General features: G+C 43.8%; 1 long non-coding RNA gene across 1 annotated transcript; it reads right to left on the bottom strand.

The window, feature by feature from the left end:
• Positions 1–4,521: 4,521 nt before the first annotated feature.
• LOC130368237 (uncharacterized) lies at positions 4,522–7,714 on the bottom strand. Its single transcript, XR_008892386.1, has 3 exons — positions 7,584–7,714; positions 7,434–7,500; positions 4,522–5,396 (listed from the first exon to the last, which is right to left on the bottom strand). It is a non-coding gene; the product is annotated as an uncharacterized LOC130368237 (long non-coding RNA).
• Positions 7,715–12,203: the final 4,489 nt, after the last annotated feature.

Below are 12,203 nucleotides of genomic sequence, written 5' to 3'. Positions count from 1 at the left end.
CTCCGCCTGTCCTTGCCGGACAAATTTAATGGGGACTCTAAGTTTTGCCGTGGCTTCCTTTCGCAATGTTCTCTGCACTTGGAGATGATGTCGGACCAGTTTCCTACTGAAAGGTCTAAGGTGGCTTTCGTAGTCAGCCTTCTGTCTGGAAAAGCTCTGTCATGGGCCACACCGCTCTGGGACCGCAATGACCCCGTCACTGCCTCTGTACACTCCTTCTTCTCGGAAATTCGAAGTGTCTTTGAGGAACCTGCCCGAGCCTCTTCTGCTGAGACTGCCCTGCTGAACCTGGTCCAGGGTAATTCTTCCGTTGGCGAGTACGCCATACAATTCCGTACTCTTGCTTCTGAACTTTCCTGGAATAATGAGGCCCTCTGCGCGACCTTTAAAAAAGGCCTATCCAGCAACATTAAAGATGTTCTGGCCGCACGAGAAACTCCTGCTAATCTACATGAACTCATTCATCTAGCCACTCGCATTGACATGCGTTTTTCTGAGAGACATCAAGAGCTCCGCCAGGAAAAAGACTTAGATCTCTGGACACCTCTCCCACAGTCTCCACTGCAATCTGCGCCTAGGCCTCCCGCCGAGGAAGCCATGCAAGTGGATCGGTCTCGCCTGACCCTGGAAGAGAGGAATCGCCGTAAGCAAGAGAATCTTTGTCTGTACTGTGCCAGTACCGAACATTTTTTGGTGGATTGCCCTATCCGTCCTCCACGTCTGGGAAACGCACGCTCGCACCCAGCTCTCGTGGGTGTGGCGTCTCTGGATTCTAAGTCGGCTTCTCCACGTCTCACGGTGCCTGTACGGATTTCTACTTCAGCCAGCTCTTCCCTCTCAGCCGTGGCCTGCCTGGACTCTGGTGCTTCTGGGAATTTTATTCGGGAGTCCTTGGTGAATAAATTCCGCATTCCGGTGACCCGTCTTGTCAAGCCACTCCACATTTCCGCGGTCAACGGAGCCAGGTTGGATTGCACCGTGCGTTACCGCACGGAGCCCCTCCTAATGTGCATCGGATCTCATCACGAGAAAATTGAATTTTTTGTCCTTCCCAATTGCACTTCCGAAGTTCTCCTTGGACTACCCTGGCTTCTACACCATTCCCCAACCCTGGACTGGTCCACTGGGGGGATCAAGAGTTGGGGTCCCTCTTGTTCCAAGGACTGCCTTAAACCAGTTCCCAGTACTCCCTGCCGTGACCCTGTGGTTCCTCCTGTATCCGGTCCCCCTAAAGTCGTTAGGGACTCTGCCTGCCACAGAAAATGCCTCTCCCCCCCTCCCAGTCCCTTCAGGCAAGCCTCTGTGGCCCCTCATGGCTCCCGTCCTTGTGTCTCCCTGCCCCGTGCCAAGCTTCACCCTCTGCCCTCCCTCCCCATTCCTACTCCTGCTGTACTGCCTGCCATTGAGGAAACCATCCATTCCTTCCCGGTGTCCTCATCCCAGGGGAGGCAGTCACCGGACAAAAAAAAGGGGAGACCTAAGGGGGGGGGTACTGTTACGCCTAGCGCTCCGGGTCCCCGCTCCTCCCCGGAGCGCTCACGGCGTCTTTCTCCCTGCAGCTCCCCGGTCAGTCCCGCTGACCGGGAGCGCTGCACTGTCATGGCCGTTGGGGACGCGATTCGCACAGCGGGACGCGCCCTCTCGCGAATCGCGTCCCAGGTCACTTACCCGTTCCCGTCCCCTGGTGTCATGTGCTGGCGCGCGCGGCTCCGCTCTCTAGGGCGCGCGCGCGCCAGCTCCCTGAGACTTAAAGGGCCAGTGCACCAATGATTAGTGCCTGGCCCAATTAGCTTAATTGGCTTCCACCTGGTCCCTGACTATATCTAACCTCCTCCCATGCACTTCCTGGCCGGATCTTGTTGCCCTTGTGCCTAGTGAAAGCGTATTGTGTGTCTAAAGCCTGTGTACCAGAACTTCTGCTATCCACCCTGACTACGAACCTTGCCGCCTGCCCCCGACCTTCTGCTACGTCCGACCTTGCTTCTGTCTACTCCCTTGTACCTCGCCTATCATCAGCAGTCAGAGAGGTGACCCGTTGCTAGTGGATACGACCTGGTCACTACCGCCGCAGCAAGACCATCCCGCTTTGCGGCGGGCTCTGGTGAAAACCAGTAGTGTCTTAGAACCGGTCCACTAGCGCGGTCCTCGCCAATCCCTCTCTGGCACAGAGGATCCACTACCTGCCAGCCGGCATCGTGACAACATTATGTCCTGCTGTTGGGTATAATAGTAGGTGTAGTTACCAGGGGAACAGTTCATCTAGGGTCAGTGTTCCCCAATATGTTGCTGTCCAGACAATGACAATTTACAACTCCCATTATGTCCTGCTGTCAGGAAAGTAATAAGGGTGGCATGGAGGATGAGAGCACTGGACACAATAGGCATATAACAGGTGAGTGTAGAATTATTTTATTTTAAGAAAATGACATAACAGGCTGTAATTTTCCTTTTGCTTTCGTAGATAATTCAAATAACTCCTTAAAGCTGTGACAGTGGCATAATAGGTCAGATCGGGGAGGGGGGGGGCAAAAATGTGGCAGTATGTGACAATAGTAGGAGCTAGTATAGGGATAAAGGATCCAAAGACATCTGGGCAGCAAACACTACATAGTTGAGAGCTGACTGAGAAAAGTCTTTATGGCGATCCGGGCCTTATGGAGAAGAAAACAAAAAAAAAATACTCAGATCAGAGAAGACTCTACTGGATGTGAATGTTTATTCTGCCTCTGACTATGTCTGATCAGCGCTATAGTTTTTCAAGGTCTGCGGAAAATTGATGTCTGGCATCCTTCTTCCCTATGAACTGCTAACATTTACCATTGATATAATATCTTTATCATTCTTCACGTCATGCTGAGAGCTGTAGTATTACACATTTTACACTTTAGTAATGTATTTTACCCAGACTTAACAATAGGTAGAATAGAATTTCAGGGTAGTAATAATTTTCCACTATACTGCTTGTATCCACCACATTATGTTATACTGCTTGTATCCAACACACCATGTAGACATTATTAGGACGCTGTACATTAATATTTACTCGATTATATATATATATATATATATAGTACATTTTTATTAAGGTTTTCAAAAAGAGAACACTGTAATACTACACATTCCGAGAAAACATAAGATACACATGAATTACCAACAACATCCAGCATACAGAGAATGTTAATACAATCATTAGTGAACCGGATGATTTTTTGTATTCCGTCAACTTTTGCAGCAGGGCCAATAAGCCTGAACAATGTATGGGCCCAAAATGTTCCCCTATCCATTTGGAAAAGACCAGTACTTTAAATGATCCATGATAGGTGAGGGCCCATAAATAGATTTTGCATTGAGTTTCAACACTTTGGTACTCAATTATCACTGCTAATCTGAAATTTTCATTGCAGCTTCTTGTGTTACCTCCCAATTCCTCCAGTTCATAAAGAGATACCATTCACATTCATATTTCACATGTAACTCTCCATACTCACCTATTTCCAGGAATATAAGGTCACAGCACCCCGTAAAGCGCTCAAAGCCCTTATGCTTCGCTAAGAGCCATGTCAAAAAGTTCCTAGTGGATTCTATGGGCACTATCAAGTAGATAGATGCTCTCTACAATGCTCTGTGGCACCTTCTTCTTGTCCACTTCACTAAGGTTATCATTGTATGTGACAGAAGATAATTGAAGGTGGACTTTCCCTTTACATTTCTCACACTATACACTTCATGTCCGTATTGGCACTGTCGCTGTCTGGGAGTACATTTGTCTCTGAACTCACATGTGGCTGGTCCCCTGGCTAAAAGTATCATGTTATGCCTACCATATCACTTACCTAATCTCATTTAGATTGTAAGCTCTTATGTGTAGGACTATACATCATTTTGTTCTATTCATAGTAGTGTATATATTTTATATAATATTTGTTGTCTTTTTCAAAATGTTCATACACTTATAAAAGGATGAAATATGTTGCAGCTATCAGTACTGTTAGAATAATTATAGGATCTGTCTAGATCAGCAGTGAAGAAGTTAACCCAAATCTAAAAGTAAGAAAGCAGATGTGTTCATATTGGGCTGTGCATACCACAGGCGAAATGACTCTCCTGCCCAAGGTGTGTCCAGGTAAGAGAACAGGTGTTCTTGGGAGATGGCCTTACCACAAGACTGAACCTAAACGCTTCCCCAGGTGCAGGTGTCACATCAATATGGCAGCCAAACTTTGACATGGGAGGGAATGTTTTGCTTAGTTTTCATAGAACATAATGTGGGCTTCTTTCCAAATATGGTTTAACTCCCTGGTTGTTATCTTTCAAAAGGCAAGGGTGGAGCAGGGCATTTTTTGGATAAAAGTTTTTCAGTTTTGTGGAAATAATATCATGATAAAAAATCCAACCCCAAAGATCCTGGTTAACAACCACCTCTAAACACTGGAGAGCTGTAACATTAAGGGTCTATTCACACATACAGTATTCTGCGCAGATTTGATGCTCAGATTTGATGCATAGGATTTTAAGCTTTGTTCGGTTTACATTGAAATCTGCAGCAGAAAAACCTGCAAACCAAATCAGCATAGAATACTGTACATGGGAATAGACCATAAAGGGGTATTCTCATTTTGTAAAGTTATCCCCTATGCACAGGTTTGGGGATATTTAGCAAATCATTGAAGGTTCAACCATTGGGAACACAAGTGATCCAGGGAACAGAAGAGAATTGTGCCCACAAGGTGCATACCCAGCCAGCTGCAAAAATACAAGGAGAGCATGTGCACTGCGGCTCGATTAATTTGGAGGACGTTTACCCTCCATTTTCAGGATAGGCAGGGGGTCACAGTGGTTGGATGTCTACTGATCCACTGGCTGGTTATCCCCTATCCTGTGCAGTGAGAATACCACTTTAAGGTATGGATGTCCACTGATGTTAATAGGGGCTTTTCTAAGGTTTGACTTTCCACAAGAAACATGGCTAAGAAAATGAGTATAATTGCCACATCTCACATATTAAAGCACATAAAAAAAATTGGTTCTATGACTTTCTTAAACAAATGTATTGTGTCACTTTCCTAAGACCAGTTTTAGATGAGCATATTACAGCCACATTTTTGCCTGACTTATAACCTTAATGTATTCTATATGACTGACAATTAGCTTGCCGTAGCCTATAATGTTTCTAACATAAAAAAAAAGTTTTTAAGGCTCTTTTCAAACTGCATCTCGCAGTGGCCATCAAAGGTACCGTATATGTTTGGGGAATTTCCTGATGTATACCTATGACATAGAGTAAAGAGCAAACTCCAAAATTAACCACCCAAACAGATGACTCCCTTTTGGCTTCCATTGGATAATTGGGGTCTATGGATTCATTTACAGTATATGCTTGGAAAATTTCTTGATGCCTATGGTAAATGAAATAAGATATGAAAAAGAATAAGTGTTAAAATGTCAATGTTGTATATAGTTTTTTTTGTTAAAACTTTAAAGAGGCACTGTCATTCTGAAAAACTTTTTATATTTTGTAGTACTACTGATAAGAAGACTTTTTTAAATATACATTTATAAAAAAAAAATTTTTTACTAAAAAATCTAAAATGAATATAGCCATCCCTAGGGGTCATTTGTCTGTATGCAGACAGACTACTCTGTATTTTGCAGCATACTGGATACCGGATGTAAAGTGTGTTGGTATCCAGTATAGGAAATCACCATATGTACATGATCAGAATTAGGTACTGAGTAACATGTCACTTTTTTTTTTTTTTTTTTTTTGCACTGTGACAGGTACGCTTTAAGAGTTGTGGTTAGGCTTTTCGTCATCTGGGATAAAGATTCAATTTGCTGCCTTAGCTCTGTATATAAATACTTAGAACAATATTCAGTCTCCACTTGGCACAGTTAACCTGGCCATGGTGTTCGACAACGCTTGCAGTATGCAATGCCATAAACAGCTGCTGACTAGTATTTTCTCATGGTGTATCCTATCTAATGTCTGAATAAACTCCGACACAACCGCTGTCTGGTGTGGTATCAGAGTACTGCTTAATGGCTTTCCCTGGGTGACATAATTGAACAATGAAGTCTTATGTAGAATAACAGCAAGCAAACAAGTCTACAATTACATACAGCAATCCAGACACTTCACACATAAAAGAGTAAAAACAGAGACATCGAGAATGACTTGTGCTAGCATTCAGACAAGGAACCAACAACACAACTCTGCTCTCTGATAAACACATACTTAGAGGCATAGAAACACACATTTACAATATAAAACCAGCTATCTATTATATTAGAAATGCCTGAATGCCATGTAATAGCGGTAATACATGCTATCAAAAAGACACATTCAGATGTAAATCCTTCTGTTGACTTCATTACCATAATACTAGCATAAAAAACACAGACGAGAGAAATCATAGACTGAATACTGTATACAGAAGTAAGCACAGGATTGGACTGGGGCGCTCTATATATATATATATATATATATATATATATATATATATATACACACACACAGTGGTCCCTCAACATACGATGGTAATCCGTTCCAAACGGACCATTGTTTGTTGAAACCATCGCATGTTGAGGGATCCGTGCAATGTAAAGTATAGGACAGTGGTCTACAACCTGCGGACCTCCAGATGTTGCAAAACTACAACACCCAGCATGCCCGCACAGCCTTTGGCTGTCCGGGCATGCTGGGTGTTGTAGTTTTGCAACATCTGGAGGTCCGCAGGTTGTAGACCACTGTTAGACAAAGTTATACTCACATGTCCCCACCGCTCCGGACCGTCACCGCTCGTCACCGTTGCCCGGGATGTCGCCCTCCATCGTTGTCGCCGCGTCCCCGGGGTGTCCCCGACGCTCCGGCAAGGCCTCTGCTTCCCCGGCATCCGCGCTCTCCGTCGCCGCCATCACGTCGCTACGCACGCCGCTCCTATTGGATGACGGGATGGCGTGCGCAGCGACGTGATGGTGTAGATGGAGAGCGCCGACAATGCAGAGAATCCCGAAGAGGACGCGCCGGAGCCCCGAGGACAGGTAAGTGACCATCACCGGAGCTCACGGGGCACCGTAAGCGGCTATCCGGTGGCAGCTGAAGCAGTCAGAGCTGCTGGATAGCCGTTTATGCGATGGCCCCGACATAAAAAAGCATCGTATGTTGATGCTGCCTTCAATATGCGATGGCCTCTGAGGGGCCATCGCATGTTGAAATTATCGTATGTCGGGGCCATCGTAGGTCGAGGGGTCAATGTAATTGTTTAGGGTAATGTAACACGTTATATACATTTTAGTTGCATAAGAGAAATACCAATTGGTTGACATAATGCTCTTGTTCTTTATCTCCTGTAGGTCCTGAAAATTTGTATAAATAGTGTATTCAAAGCGCAAAAATAGGGACTTTGAAAAGTTATGTATATAATAAAACTTACTATGAAGATGCAATGTTCTGTGCTAGTGTTCAGAGTTCCAATCTTGAGGATCTCACCCAATAAGGCTCTGAGAATCCAAAAGATATGAATATGATATATTTGTATAACTCTTAAAAAAAAAATGTACACTGTCATAGAATGTAAACTTACATGAAGAAGGTTCCTTGCATAATAAAATACGAGGATATGCGATGCTCTGCAGGCTAATTTTTCAGGTGCCGTGTGCGTGCAATTGCAGATAGACGGCGTAGACTCTGGAATGGTAAAGAGGTTCGAGAAATGTATTATATAATCCACGGCTTTTATTCAAGGAGTAATACTCTGCAGACCTGTTACAAATTTTCAAAGACAGGCATCTAATAACCAGTAGGTGCAAGTACATTTTATCGCAATTGCTCACTGATGAGGAGACTGCGATTAGGTGCAATGTTCTGCAGGTATTCCTTAATAATGCCTGTACCCATATGCTCCTTTTCATACTGTCCTCCAGATGACGTGGATGTAGTGATGTCCTTGCAGGTAATGCTTAATAGTCCGAGTTTGGGGAGGTTTGGGAGACAGCCCTGGCCGGCGGCGTCTTGACCTAAACCTTTCTCGCCGAAGTCTGTGTGTTTGGTTCAAGTTACCTGAAAATGAGAAGACCTTCTTGTAATCTGACAATGATATCACCTTTGTTTTCTTTTTCAAAATTAGTCTTTTAAGAAAATACATTCACTGCAGTAAATTATATGAACACTAAGGAACGCTATGTTAAAGGGGTATTCCAGGCCAAAACTTTTTTTTATATATCAACTGGCTCCGGAAAGTTAAACAGATTTGTAAATGACTTCTATTAAAAAATCTTAATCCTTCCAATAGTTATTAGCTTCTGAAGTTGAGTTGTTGTTTTCTGTCTAACTGCTCTCTGATGACTCATGTCCCGGGAGTGTTGCAGTTCCTATGGGGATATTCTCCCATCATGCACAGCTCCCAGGATGTGACATCATCATTGAACAGTTAGACAGAAAACTTCAGAAGCTAATAACTATTGGAAGGATTAAGATTTTTTAATAGAAGTAATTTACAAATTTAACTTTCCAGAGCCAGTTGATATATATATAAAAAAGGTTTTGCCTGGAATACCCCTTTAAGATATAATAGATTTTTTGCAGTATGTTTAATGATTGTCCTATTCATCAGAATAGGGCTTAAAGGGGTACTCCCGTGGAAAACTTTTTTTTTTTTTTTTTTTATCAACTGGTGCCAGAAAGTTAAACAGATTTGTAAATCACTTCTATTAAAAAATCTTAATCCTTCCAGTACTTTTTAGGGGCTGTATACTAAAGAGAAATCCAAAAAAGAAATGCATTTCCTGTGATGTCCTGACCACAGTGCTCTCTGCTGACCTCTGCTGTCCATTTTAGGAACTGTCCAGAGCAGAGGAAGGAATTTCTTTTTTGGATTTCTCTTTAGTATACAGCACCCAAAAAGTACTGGAAGGATTAAGATTTTTTAATAGAAGAGAAGTGATTTACAAATCTGTTTAGCTTTCTGGCACCAGTTGATTTAAAAAAAAAAAAAAGTTTTCCACAGGAGTACCCCTTTAACTATTAAGTGACAGCTGTTGCTCACAAGATTGAAAACAACTCAATGTAATCATTTGGACTGCAGCTGTAGCTGTAAACAAGTAGTGCTACAAAAAGTCACAGTGTATCCCTAAGATAAAGGCTTGTTCACACACACAAACAGATGAAATTTTTGCAATTGAAAATTCATTTTCTACATCTAAGTGTTGTTGTTTCTGCAGCACGTCCATGGATTTCTTTAACCCCTTCAGGACGGAGCCCATTTTGGCCTTAAGGACCGGAGCGTTTTTTGCACATCTGACCACTGTCACTTTAAACATTAATAACTCTGGAATGCTTTTAGTTATCATTCTGATTCCGAGATTGTTTTTTCGTGACATATTCTACTTTAACATAGTGGTAAATTTTTGTCGATACTTGCATCCTTTCTTGGTGAAAAATACGTAAATTTGATGAAAAATTTGAAAATTTAGCATTTTTCTAACTTTGAAGCTCTCTGCTTGTAAGGAGAATGGATATTACGAATACATTTTTTTTTGGTTCACATATACAATATGTCTACTTTATGTTTGCATCATAAAATTGACGTGTTTTTACTTTTGGAAGACACCAGAGGGCTTCAACGGTCAGCAGCAATTTTTCGATTTTTCACAAAATTTTCAAACTCAGTATTTTTCAGGGACCAGTTCAGGTTTGAAGTGGATTTGAAGGGTCTTCATATTAGAAATACCCCATAAATGACCCCATTATAAAAACTACACCCTCCAAAGTATTCAAAATGACATTCAGTAAGTGTTTTAACCCTTTAGGTGTTTCACACGAATAGCAGCAAAGTGAAGGAGAAAATTCACAATCTTCATTTTTTACACTCACATGTTCTTGTAGACCCAATTTTTGAATTTTTACAAGGGGTAAAAGGACAAAATTTTTACTTGTATTTGTAGCCCAATTTCTCTCGAGTAAGCACATACCTCATATGTCTATGTAAAGTGTTCGGCGGGCGCAGTAGAGGGCTCAGAAGGGAAGGAGCGACAAGGGGATTTTGGAGAGTACGTTTTTCTGAAATGGTTTTTGGGGGGCATGTTACCTTTAGGAAGCCCTTATGGTGCCAGAACCGCAAAAAAAAACCACATGGCATACCATTTTGGAAACTAGACCCCTCGGGGAATGTAACATGGGATAAAGTGAACCTTAATACCCCACAGGTGTTTCACGACTTTTGCAAATGTAAAAAAAAAAAAAAATTTTACCTAAAATGCTTGTTTTCCCAAAAAAATTGTATTTTTAAAAAGGGTAATAGCAGAAAATACCCCTAAAAATTTGAAGCCCAATTTCTCCCGATTCAGAAAACACCCTATATGGGGGTGAAAAGTGCTCTGCTGGCGCACTACAGGTCTCGGAAGAGAAGGAGTCACATTTGGCTTTTTGAACGCAAATTTTTCTCTGGGGGCATGCCGCATTTAGGAAGCCCCTATGGTGCCAGGATAGCAAAAAAAAACCCACATGGCATACCATTTTGGAAACTAGACCCCTCGGGGAACGTAACAAGGGGTTAAGTGAACCTTTATACCCCACAGGTGTTTCACGACTTTTGCATATGTAAAAAAAAAATTTTTTTTTTACCTAAAATGCTTGTTTTCCCAAAAATTTTACATTTTTAAAAAGGGTAAAAGCAGAAAATACCCCCCAAAATTTGTAACACAATTTCTCCCGAGTACGGCGATACCCCATATGTGACCCTAAACTGTTGCCTTGAAATACGACAGGGCTCCAAAGTGAGAGAGCGCCATGCGCATTTGAGGCCTAAATTAGGGATTGCATAGGGGTGGACATAGGGGTATTCTACACCAGTGATTCCCAAACAGGGTGCCTCCAGCTGTTGCAAAACTCCCAGCATGCCTGGACAGTCAACGGCTGTCCGACAATACTGGGAGTTGTTTTGCAACAGCTGGAGGCTCCGTTCTGGAAACAGTGGCGTACCAGACGTTTTTCATTTTTATTGGGGAGGGGGGCTGTGTAGGGGTATGTGTATATGTAGTGTTTTTAACTTTTTATTTTATTTTTTGTGTTAGTGTAGTGTAGTGTTTTTAGGGTACAGTCACACGGGCGGGGGTTCACAGTAGTTTCTCGCTGGCAATTTGAGCTGCAGCAGAAAGTTTGCGGCAGCTCAAATTTGCAGCCAGATACTTACTGTAATCCTCCGCCCATGTGAGTGTACCCTGTACGTTCACATTGGGGGGGGGGGACATCCAGCTGTTGCATAACTACAACTCCCAGCATGCCCGTTGGCTGTCGGTGACTGCTGAGAGTTGCAGTTTTGCAACAACTGTAGGCACACTGGTTATGTATCACTGAGTTTGTGACCTAACTCAGTGTTTCGCAACCAGTGTGCCTCCAGCTGTTGCAAAACTACAACTCCCAGCATGTACGGTGCATGGTGTACGGTGACTGCTGAGAGTTGTAGTTTGCAACAGCTGGAGGCACACCGGTCGTGAAACACTGAGTTAGGTAAAAAAAAACTCTGAGTTTCACAACCAGTGTGCCTTCAGCTGTTGCAAAACTACAACTCTCAGCAGTCACCGACAGCCAACGGGCATGCTGGGAGTTGTAGTTATGCAACCAGCAGATGCACCACTACAACTCCCAGCATGCACTTTAGCTGTTTGTGCAAGCTGGGAGTTGTAGTTAGACAACAGCTGAAGGTACACTTTTCCATAGAAAGAATGTGCCTCCAGCTGTTGCAAAACCATAAGTCCCAGCATGCCCATAAGGGAATGCTGGTAGTTGTGGTGGTCTGCCTCCTGCTGTTGCATAATTACAGCTCCCAGCATGCCCTTTTTGCATGCTGGGAGCTGTTGCTAAGCAACAGCAGGAGGCTGTCACTCACCTCCAACGATCCAGACGCTGCAGGTCAGTCCCGCCGCCGCAGCTGCTCCTGGGGCCCCGATCCCAACATTGACGCCGGGGATCGGGGTCCCCAGCACCCGGGGTGCACGTCCCGCACCCGCTCACGTCCTCCGGAAGAGGGGCGGAGCGGGTGCGGGAGTGACACCCGCAGCAGGCGCCCTGATTGGTCGGCCGGTAATCCGGCCGACGAATCAGGGCGATCGTGAGGTGGCACCAGTGCCACCTCACCCCTGCAGGCTCTGGCTGTTTGGGGCCGTCAGAGACGGCCCCGAACAGCCAGTAATTCCGGGTCATCGGG

Source organism: Hyla sarda, chromosome 4, assembly GCF_029499605.1.
Source record: "Hyla sarda isolate aHylSar1 chromosome 4, aHylSar1.hap1, whole genome shotgun sequence".
NCBI lineage: Eukaryota > Metazoa > Chordata > Amphibia > Anura > Hylidae > Hyla > Hyla sarda.
Note: the sequence above shows the minus strand (reverse complement) of the source record. Positions and strands in the feature narration are given on the sequence as shown.